Source organism: Arachis hypogaea, chromosome 12, assembly GCF_003086295.3.
Source record: "Arachis hypogaea cultivar Tifrunner chromosome 12, arahy.Tifrunner.gnm2.J5K5, whole genome shotgun sequence".
Classification (NCBI taxonomy): Eukaryota; Viridiplantae; Streptophyta; class Magnoliopsida; order Fabales; family Fabaceae; genus Arachis; species Arachis hypogaea.
Window position 1 is genome coordinate 63,839,449 of NC_092047.1, and position 10,378 is coordinate 63,849,826.

Below are 10,378 nucleotides of genomic sequence, written 5' to 3' on the forward strand. Positions count from 1 at the left end.
TGGCTCATCATTCATTCATCCACGTTAGCTTCCACGTTAACTAAGTTAACGTGGGAGTTAACGTGGCTCATAGTGGCTTGTGTGGCTCCTTCCAACGTTAGTGACAATGTTGAGTGTCACTAACGTTGGCCATCACCTTCTTCTCTTACGTTAGCCTCCACATTAACTAAGTTAATGTGGAAGTTAACGTGGCTCCTTGGGGTTGTGTGGTTGCTTCCAACGTTAGTGACAATGTTGGGTGTCACTAACGTTGTTGACCACTCTTGCCTCTTCACGTTAGCTTCCATGTTAACCAAGTTAACGTGGGAGTTAACGTGGCATTGTGCACTTAGGCCAATGTTAGTGACAATGTTGAATGTTACTAACGTTTGCTTCCTTTCCCCCTTTTAACGTTAGAGGCCACGTTAACTAAGTTAACGTGGACTCTAACGTGGCCACTTGTGAGCATTGGCCAACGTTAGTGATAATGTTAAGTGTCACTAACGTTGGCTCAAATTCCCTTCTTCACATTAGAGTTCACGTTAACTTAGTTAACGTGACTCTTAACGTGGGTAATGATGGCTTCGAGAGGGTCATTGGCAGTCACTTTTCTCATTAACTTTGCAAGTTACCTCCCATTCCTTGCTTCCTTTGGTCCTGAAATCAGGCAATAGAGTGCATCAAAGTTCTAGTCCAAGTAATGGGTAATGCAGAATACAATTTGTCACTAAACTCATGCAAAATCCTCATGAAATCATGTAAAATGCACAATGTATGCTTGAATCAAGGTGTAAGTGAATATCTACCCAAAACTAGCTTATTTCCTAAGAAAATGCATGAAACTACCCTAAAAACAGTAAAGAAAAGGTTAGTAAAACTGGCCAAAATGCCCTGGCATCACAACACCAAACTTAAAGCTTGCTTGTCCCTAAGCAAGTACTGGAACAAGAGAATGATGAATGGGATACCAAGAGAAATGAGTCATTCTTGTGGAAGTCATGTCCCTGGTTTTATGGTGGTTTCATGCATAGCAACTTAGGTTCATTCCTGGCTTTCAGACCTTTATCATATCCTAGAATACTCACTATGATTGCATCCCATGAAACTTTTATTTATTGATCCTTTTGTTGTTATTTCAGGGCTTATTTGTGTTCTTAGGCTAAGTGTGCTGTAAAGGGGCAACTCTTTAAAATAAGCTTTCAGCCAACACTCCCGAACCAGTTGGTTCAAGGTGCTAGGTGTTGAAGCACCCCTAAGGACTTACTTGCTCAAGTCTCTCCCCCATACATGCACACCACAAGCATATAGTTTATTCTTTTTCTTTTCTTGAGGCCTTGGTGTCCAACACCTCTTTGGGTTACTAAATGTTCTGTGGTTGAAGGTTACTCTTGATAGTGGACTTTCAGCTGATAATCCCAAGTTAGTTAACCCAAGTTACCAAGTGATAAGGCACCCCTAAGAGCTTATTCATCCAAGTAGATCCCTCACACAGGAACACCACAGACACATGCTTCAAGATTTAAAACCATTGGTGCCTAGTCTTATTGCTTAGTCTTTTTCTTTTATTCCTCAACTTTGATTGTTCTTTCCCTTTTTCTTATTAGGATCTTCTTATTTAGCTAGTCTCATGGGGTGTGTCTCAAACATGGTATTCATGACAGATAGTTGTCCTCCCACCTTGTGGTTGAACCAACTTAGCTAACTTATGATCATACCACAAACTCATGAACTTACTCCATAGTATGAACTCCTCTCTGGTCTTTAAAAACAACTCATTCTCTTTTCATTTGATTTAAAGGGACAAACATACAATTAAGTAAGGAGATGGTGTAGTAACATAAAGACTAGCACACAGAGACCTTCTTCAATACCAAAAACTTAAAAGACAGAATTGAAAAAGGTTTAAACATAACATGGAAGCAAGTTCTATTTCATACAAGATCTTCCTTATTTAAGCATAGAAAAAGATAGAGTAAAGAAGGAACTCCACCACCTTTTACTCTTGTGGTCGTCCATGCTCTTTTCCTTGCTTGTCCTCCTTGTTTCTTCTTGCATTTCCTCGCATCCGTGCCAATCTTGCTTGCTTCCAATCCTCAAGTGCCTTCCTCACTGACTCATGACTCTCTTCCACCCTTTGTCTTTCCTCTCGTGCTAATTCATCCTTCATTTCTTCATACCTGGCTATTCCTGGATGCAATATTGGCAGCTGTCCTACTAAGTAGCCGAGCCTGGCTTGAGTGTTTATGTGATGTCCTGTCTCACTCATGTAAACTCCTTCTGCAAATGCCCTTTGCTCGTCCAATAGTTCTGCCTGTTCTATTTGTCTTCGATGCATCTCATGTGTGTGTGCCCCTTGATGTGCTTGGATGTTGATTAGCCTCTGGATGGATTCTTGTTGCTCATTTTGCCTTTGTTCCATCCTGTTGAATGTTTCTCCCCATTGTTGTCCTTGACTTAGTTGTTGTTCCATCATTTGCCTTTGCCACTCACCTTGCTGAGTCATCCATCTTGAGAGTGCTTCCTCTTGCTGCCCCATCATCTGTAGTTGAAGCTCTTTCTGTGCTCCTTGGCTTTCCAAATATTGTCTAGACAAGCCATCAATGGCTTCCTGCAATTGGTGCATGTCCAAGGTCTGTGGTGCTTGTCCCTTTAAGACTTGTCCTTCCACTACTTGAGGGGCTGTCCTCTTCCTTTGCTTCTGTTGAGGCAGGGGGGATGCTGCAGCATTCATCCTTCGTACAGTTATTGGGATGCCTTCCTTTATCCACATGGGGTCCTCATCTTCAAAAACCACCCCAGCTTTCTTGCATATTCGGTAAATAGTGCTGGGGTAACCTAACGTTCCTCTTGAGTCGCTTTTCTCTGCCATCTTTCTAATGCCTTCAGCTATGAGTTCATGAACCTTGATTTCTCCTCCCTTCAGTATACAGTGCATCATTGTGGCTCTCTTGACATTCACCTCCGAGTTGTTTGCAGCTGGGAGAATAGACCTTCTCACTAGCTCAAACCACCCCTTGGCTTCAGGAGTGAGATCTGTTCTCTTGATGAACTTTGGTTTCTTTCCCGCACCCCTTTCCCAGTCAGCTCTGGGTACACAAATATCTCGCAAAATCTGGTCATAATTGGGGTTGTCCAATCTTGAGTGATAACTTTCTTCTTCAAACTGTATAGACCGTAGCTTCAGTGCCCTCATGACACTCATGGGACCAAAATCCACCATCTTTCCTCTCACAAAGCTTGTATATGACTCATCTTTCTTATCATATCGGACCGCATTTGCATAAAATTCTCTTATGAGATTTGCATTCACCTTAGTGACAGGGTCAGTGAGGAGCTCCCATATTCTCTTTTCTACCTTCTCTGTGATTTTCGGACACTCAGTTTTCTTCACTTGAAATCCCAGCTCATAAATGATTTCCTTGTCAACCATCCACCCGTATTGCAATGCATGATGCAAGCTTTTAAATCTCTTTTCATCATACGGGTGCTGCTCCATGGGTTCCTTTCCCTTCCTTCTTTTAGAACTCGAAGACGCCATGAATGATAGTTAATATGTGAAGGTGGTAAGGTTGTGGAGACTTTTGGTTGTTTAGGGTTTTATTGCAATGAAGAGAGTGAGGGGGGAAATGTTTGTAATGGGGTCGGGAGTGTCTTGTACCGAAATGAAGAGTTGTGAAGAGTGGGTGATGACCATGAAGGTGGGTACGGAACAAGGGTCATATATAGGGACGTCGTGAGAGAATGGAGGGTGTGGATTGATGGAGTGGTTACTTGATGGACGGTTGGGGTTATGCATGGACAAAAGACAAGGATCATCACTTTATGACGGAGATTGCTCGGTCTTTTAGGGGTCCCATTTTTCCAATGTTGCATGGCAACATTTTCCAATGTATTCCCTTTTTAGAACAAGTGTGTAGCCCCTCCTTTTGTGGTGTCCGATCCTTCTTTGTTTAGTTGTCCAATCCATCCCTTTTAATGCTTCTTTTCTTTTTCCTATAAAGATAAAATAAGAAAAGTAAGACATAATATCAAAAAGACAATTTAGCCTTTACAGCTATAATTAATAAAGAAAAGAAAAGATTAGATTGTTTATTCATGAACTCCAACTAACTAACTAACTGTGCATCCTTATATGCATTTTGGTGGCACCATGGGGTGACACCAAACTTAATTTGAAGCACTGTGATGAAAAGTTCTGTTCAAAGCTCCAAGACTAGCATGTTCTCTGTTGCATTCATGCTTTCTTGGTACGCTTTGAACACCAAACTTGTTCTTCACTATATATACTGCAATATAAGAACGTCACCAAGTTTGGGTTGGAATTTATGAATATTGACTTATTTACTAGTAAAAGCTAATAAAACATGGGTTGCCTCCCATGAAGCGCTTCTTTAGCGTCACTAGCTTGACGTTTCTCCTTCATCAGGGAGGTTGATAATGCTTCAAGTCCTCCCCTCTTGCCTTGGACTTATATCCATTGGTTGTATCAATGATCTCCACATGTTCCAAGGAGAAGACTTTGTTAATAGTGAAGACCTTAGGTAACTGAGATGGTACAGTGGGGAGATTAAGGGGGATATCTGGGAAGTAAGCTGAGATCACTTTATCTCCTGGAGAGAAGTCTTCCGTAGGGATCTTCTTGTTCCTCCACCCCCTTGGTACTTTCTTCTTTGTCCCTTTTGACGTTGCCTTGCTCTTTGTGGCTTCTTCTTCTAAGGAAATTTTGCTGTTGTCTTCACATGTTTCTGGTGGTTTAGGTCCCTCAAGCTTTTCCTTGAGCTGTGATAGCTGCTTATTTCCTTGTTCATCAACCAAGGGCTTTCCCAGTTAGGCTGGTTGTGCTTCAATGTTTGCTTCCTCTGTCAGCATCTCATTACGATCTGTGCTTGGTTCTTTATTTTCTTGGTCAGCTTCTTGGGAGAGTTTGAAGACATTGAAGCTGAGTTGTTCATCATGGATCCTTAATATTAGCTCCCCTCGCTCCACATCTATGAGTGCTCTGGCTGTAGCTAGGAATGGTCTTCCCAATATGATTGGGTGAGTGTGATTCTCTTCCATATCCAAGATGACAAAGTCTGTTGGGAGGTAGTATTTCCCAACCTTTAACAACACATTTTCCACCACCCCTATTGCTTGTTTTTGAGTTTTGTCAGCCAGCCTGATGACCACATCTGTGGGCAATATCTCATTGATCTGCAGTCTCTTCACCAGGGCTAAGGGCATTAAGTTGATGCTTGCTCCCAAATCGCAGAGTGATCTATCAAACATTGTTTCTCCTAGGCACAGGGGACATGAAAACTCCCTGGATATTTTCTTTTTGTAGGCAACTGTGGTTGAATGAGGGCACTGCACCCCTTGTTCATCACTATAGTTTGGCCTCCCTTGAGTGAGCTTTTCCTAGGAAGTAGCTCCTTCATATACTTGATATATGCAGGCATTTGTTGGATAGTCTTGATGAATGGTATGTTCACATGCAAAGATGTAAACAAGTCAAGAAATCTTGAGTATATTCTCTTCTCCACAGCACCATTGAGCAGTTGGGGAAAAGGTGCATAGAGTCTCAGCAGCTCCTGTTTTGATATTTCTGGTTCTTGGTATTCTTTTTCCTCCTTCTCTGTTGAGGTATCTTCAGGTTGTTCTGACAGCTTGCTTGGCTTGTCCTCAGTCTCCTTATCACTTATAGTGACCATCTTGCAATCTTCCCATCTTACTTTCTTTGTTTCACCTCTCGGATTCTTCTCTGTGTCACTTGGGAATCCATCTGTGGGTTTGGGAATTTGCTCAGAGAGATATCCTACTTGAGATTCCAACCTCTTGATTGTGTCTCCCTGGTTCTTGAAACTGGCTCACACTTCCTCCTTGAACACCTTGTTGTCTTGGATATCCTTGCATATGCCTTCAAGTAGATTTTCAATCCTTGAGATTCTTTCATCAAATGATGATAGGTCAGGTTGAGGAGGGTTGTTCTGGCCTTGATATGAATGTGGAGAGGTGTTGTTATTGGGATATTGATATGGTCTAGATGTGAAATTGTTTGGATTGGGTGTCTTTGATCAAGGCTTTGGTCTTGTTGATTTCCCCACCCAAAGTTTGGGTGATTCCTCCATCCAGGGTTATAATTCTTAGAGTATGGATCATGGTTCTGCCTAGATGAATTCCCAATGTAGTTGGCTTGCTCCTGACTACCCTCTACTTCTTCATTCACTCCTTCTTGGGTTGTTGATGAAGTGGAGATTGCTGCTACTTGGTTCCTCTCCATCTTCTTGGTGAGGTCAGCCAGCTGCTGGGTAATGAGCTTGTTTTGGGCCAACAGAGCATCTACATTGTTTAGCTCCATTACTCCTCTTGTGTTTCCTCTTTCGGAAGCATAGAAGTAGTCGTTCTCTGCTACTGTTTCAATGACATCTATAGCCTCCTCAATGGTTTTCTTCTTGTTCAAAGATCCTCCGGATGAATGGTCTACGGCCTTCTTTGACTCATAAGAGAGCCCTTCATAGAAAATTGCAGCTGCACCCATTCGTTGAACATGTCAGGTGGACACCTCCTTGTCAGGTCTTTAAACCTCTCCCATGCTTCATATAGAGTCTCACCATCTTGTTGCCTGAAAGTTTGGACCTCAGCTCTCAGCCTATTGATTCTTTGAGGAGGGTAAAATCTTGCTAAGAATTTGTTCACCACGTCTTCCCAAGTTGTCAAGGTTTCCCTTGGGAAAGATTCCAGCCACTTGGCTGCCTTATCCCTGAGTGAGAATGGAAATAAAAGCAGTCTATAGGCGTCAGGATGAACACCATTAGACTTCACTGTGTCACATATTCTCAGGAAGGTGGTTAAATGTTGATTTGGGTCCTCTTGGACACTTCCTCCGAACGAACAATTGTTCTGCACAAGGGTGATGAGTTGTGGCTTCAGTTCAAAATTGTTGGCATGGATGGTTGGCTTTTGAATGCTACTTCCACATTTTCCTGGGTTTGGATTGATATAAGAGCCTAAAACTCTTCTATCCTCCCCAGTACGATTTGCTCAACCTCTTCCGCCATGGTTGTGAGCCTCTTCTTCATGATGATTTTCCATGTTTTCTTCTATGTTTGGTTCAAAGTATTCCTCAAAGTGTTCCTCCTCTTCTTCAGCACCAACTACACGTTTGTCTCTTGCCTCCCTCCTTAGTCTAAGGAAGGTTCTCTCAGGTTCAGAATCAAAGGAAGTTGAAGCCCCGCTTCTTCTCCCTGTCATACAACCAACAAGTACAAGCAAAGAGAATAGGTGCAGAAAGTATATCTGTCAGAATTACTGTTAGTGTGAGTGATGCAATATATCAAACAGTTAGTGGGTTAGTGAGATGAAATGTAAATAACAAAAAAAAAAGTAGGGGGAAGGGAAGAAATTAACTAAAACAGGAAGTAAATAACTCAAACAGAAATTTAAATCAAACAAAAATAAAATGCTCAATCTAGTTATCCTCCAATCTAATCATTGTTGATGCACAATCAATCCCCAGCAACGGCGCCATAAACTTGATGTACGGAAAACTTGTCTCATAAAAAATTTCCTTCGGCAAGTGTACCGAATTTGTCGTCAAGTAAAAACTCACAATAGAGTGAGGTCGAATCCCACAAGGATTGATTGATCAAGCAACTTTAATTAGAGGAATGTTCTAGTTGAGCGAATCAAAAATTGAGTTGAGAATTGCAGAAAATTAAATGCGGGATAGTAAATGGCAGAAAGTAAATTGCAGAATCTTAAATGGGAATGGGGGAATTACTCATAAATGTAAATGACAGAAATTAAAGAGAATGGGTAAGATCAGAAATGGGGAGTTCATTGGGCTTAGGAGATGTTGCATTCTCCGGATCAATCTCATTTACATCTCTTCCTCAATCAATGCACTCATTGATCTCCTTGGCAATCTTAAGTGATTGAATTACAATTTCTTGTAATTCAATCTCTCAAATCTTGATCAATAGCCAATTCCTTGGTCAATTGCTCATGAGAAGAGATGAAGTATGGTCACTGATTATACCACATGCATTTCCCAAATCAAGCATTGAGAGGATTATAGTCACATATCCATCCAAACCCAATTTGGTCCAGCATGAGAAAGCATTTCTAGCTTGATCTCTTCATTCTTCTTCCAAGGTTCAGAAGAGATCCAAGTATGAATAGTTTCTTTTCCAAGATAACTACCCAATTGGATGAAGATCGAAAGCTTTCAAGTAAAATCAAGAGAAAAGATAGAAGAAGAATAATGAAAACTAGTATTGATCCATCAAATTACAACAGAGCTCCCTAACCCAATGAAAGGGGTTTAGTTGTTCATAGCTCTGGAAAATGAAAACAAAGATGGAGAATACATGATAAAAACTAGAAGAGCAGAGAAAGTAAAATACAGGGAGTAGTTCTATGCTATTTTCCAACTCCCAGGGACTCCCCAAAATAATTTAAAGCTACTCCTATATATACTACTCTTCTCATCTTCTAGTTGGCTCTTTAAGTCTTGGGCCTTTGGATCTTGAGTTTGAAGCAGTTCTCTTCTTCATTTGGGCTTGGCTTTACTTGCAGAGAGAAAGTGTGAAGTGGGCAGAGATTTTAACTCAGGACGTTAGGGTTGTTAACGTTTAGTGAAAATATGAGTTCGAGAACGTTAGTAACAATCAACTTTCTCACTAACGTTCCTAAGTAAAAGCCACGTTAACCCCAACGTTAGTGGCACAAACGTTGCCACCAACGTTGCCTCTAGGTCCTTCGCGCACGTTATTGGGACTTAACTTTCCCAATAACGTTGAAAAGCCCCCATTGCTCATACGTTAGAGCCCACGTTAACTTAGTTAACGTGGCTCTTTAACGTGAGCTTGCCATCCTTCGATAACGTTAGTGACATTCAACATTGTCGCTAACGTTCCAATGTGCCCCCATGTCTCACGTTAGAGTCCACGTTAACTAGGTTAACGTGGCTTATAACGTGACCATGCTTAGCCATCCGCAACGTTAGTGACAATGTTGAGTGTCACTAACGTTGGCTCATCATTCACTCATCCACGTTAGCTTCCACGTTAACTAAGTTAACGTGGAAGTTAACGTGGCTCATAGTGGCTTGTGTGGCTCCTTCCAACGTTAGTGACAATGTTGAGTGTCACTAACGTTGGCCATCACCTTCTTCTCTTACGTTGGGCTCCACGTTAACTAAGTTAACGTGGAAGTTAACGTGGCTCCTTGGGGTTGTGTGGTTGCTTCCAACGTTAGTGACAATGTTGGGTGTCACTAACGTTGTCGACCACTCTTGCCTCTTCACGTTAGCTTCCACGTTAACCAAGTTAACGTGGGAGTTAACGTGGCATTGTGCACTTAGGCCAATGTTAGTGACAATGTTGAATGTCACTAACGTTTGCTTCCTTTCCCCCTTTTAACGTTAGAGGCCACGTTAACTAAGTTAACATGGACTCTAACGTGGCCACTTGTGAGCATTGGCCAACGTTAGTGATAATGTTAAGTGTCACTAATGTTGGCTCAAATTCCCTTCTTCACATTAGAGTTCACGTTAACTTAGTTAACGTGACTCTTAACGTGGGTAATGATGGCTTCGAGAGCGTCATTGGCAGTCACTTTTCTCATTAACTTTGCAAGTTACCTCCCATTCCTTGCTTTCTTTGGTCCTGAAATCAGGCAATAGAGTGCATCAAAGTTCTAGTCCAAGTCATGGGTAATGCAGAATACAATTTGTCACTAAACTCATGCAAAATCCTCATGAAATCATGTAAAATACACAATGTATGCTTGAATCAAGGTGTAAGTGAATATCTACCCAAAACTAGCTTATTTCCTAAGAAAATGCATGAAACTACCCTAAAAACAGTAAAGAAAAGGTCAGTTAAACTGGCCAAAATGCCCTGGCATAAGTTGAGAGTAAGGAATAAATATGACAAATAATTTAAATGGCAATTAAAATAAATAAATACTATAAAGCAAACTTTTGGCAAGGTATGAGAAATTGGAAGTCCAGACTTAGTTACCCATATCAATAATAATGAAAATTGAATCTTAATTCCACTTAGTCAACCTTTGCTAAAGCAAAGAAAAGTCAAGGGACTAATTAGTTTGACCTTCGAATCCTATTTATTTCCTAAGAAAAGATTGGGATTATTGAAGTTTAGTTCAATTAGCAAAGATAACAGTTATCAATTATATTGAGCTAAGATAACTCCTGAGTTACTGATTTCTTAACCAAGACCAAAAGGGAAAAGAGTAAAATTGCTGGAATAAAACTATCCTCAGATGGGAATAATTGCAACTAATAAATAAACTAAAGCAATCATAAACTGAAATACCTCAATTATCATTAATTCAAAATAGTAATCTATAACATGGAAGAATTCATAAATTAAATAGCAAAAGTAATTAATCCACT

General features: G+C 40.8%; 1 non-coding gene across 1 annotated transcript; it reads left to right on the forward strand.

Annotated features, from left to right (window-relative positions):
• The first annotated feature begins 6,505 nt into the window (after positions 1 to 6,505).
• Positions 6,506 to 6,609, forward strand: LOC112731177 (small nucleolar RNA R71). The gene has a single exon (XR_003166967.1). It is a non-coding gene; the product is annotated as a small nucleolar RNA R71 (small nucleolar RNA).
• Positions 6,610 to 10,378: the final 3,769 nt, after the last annotated feature.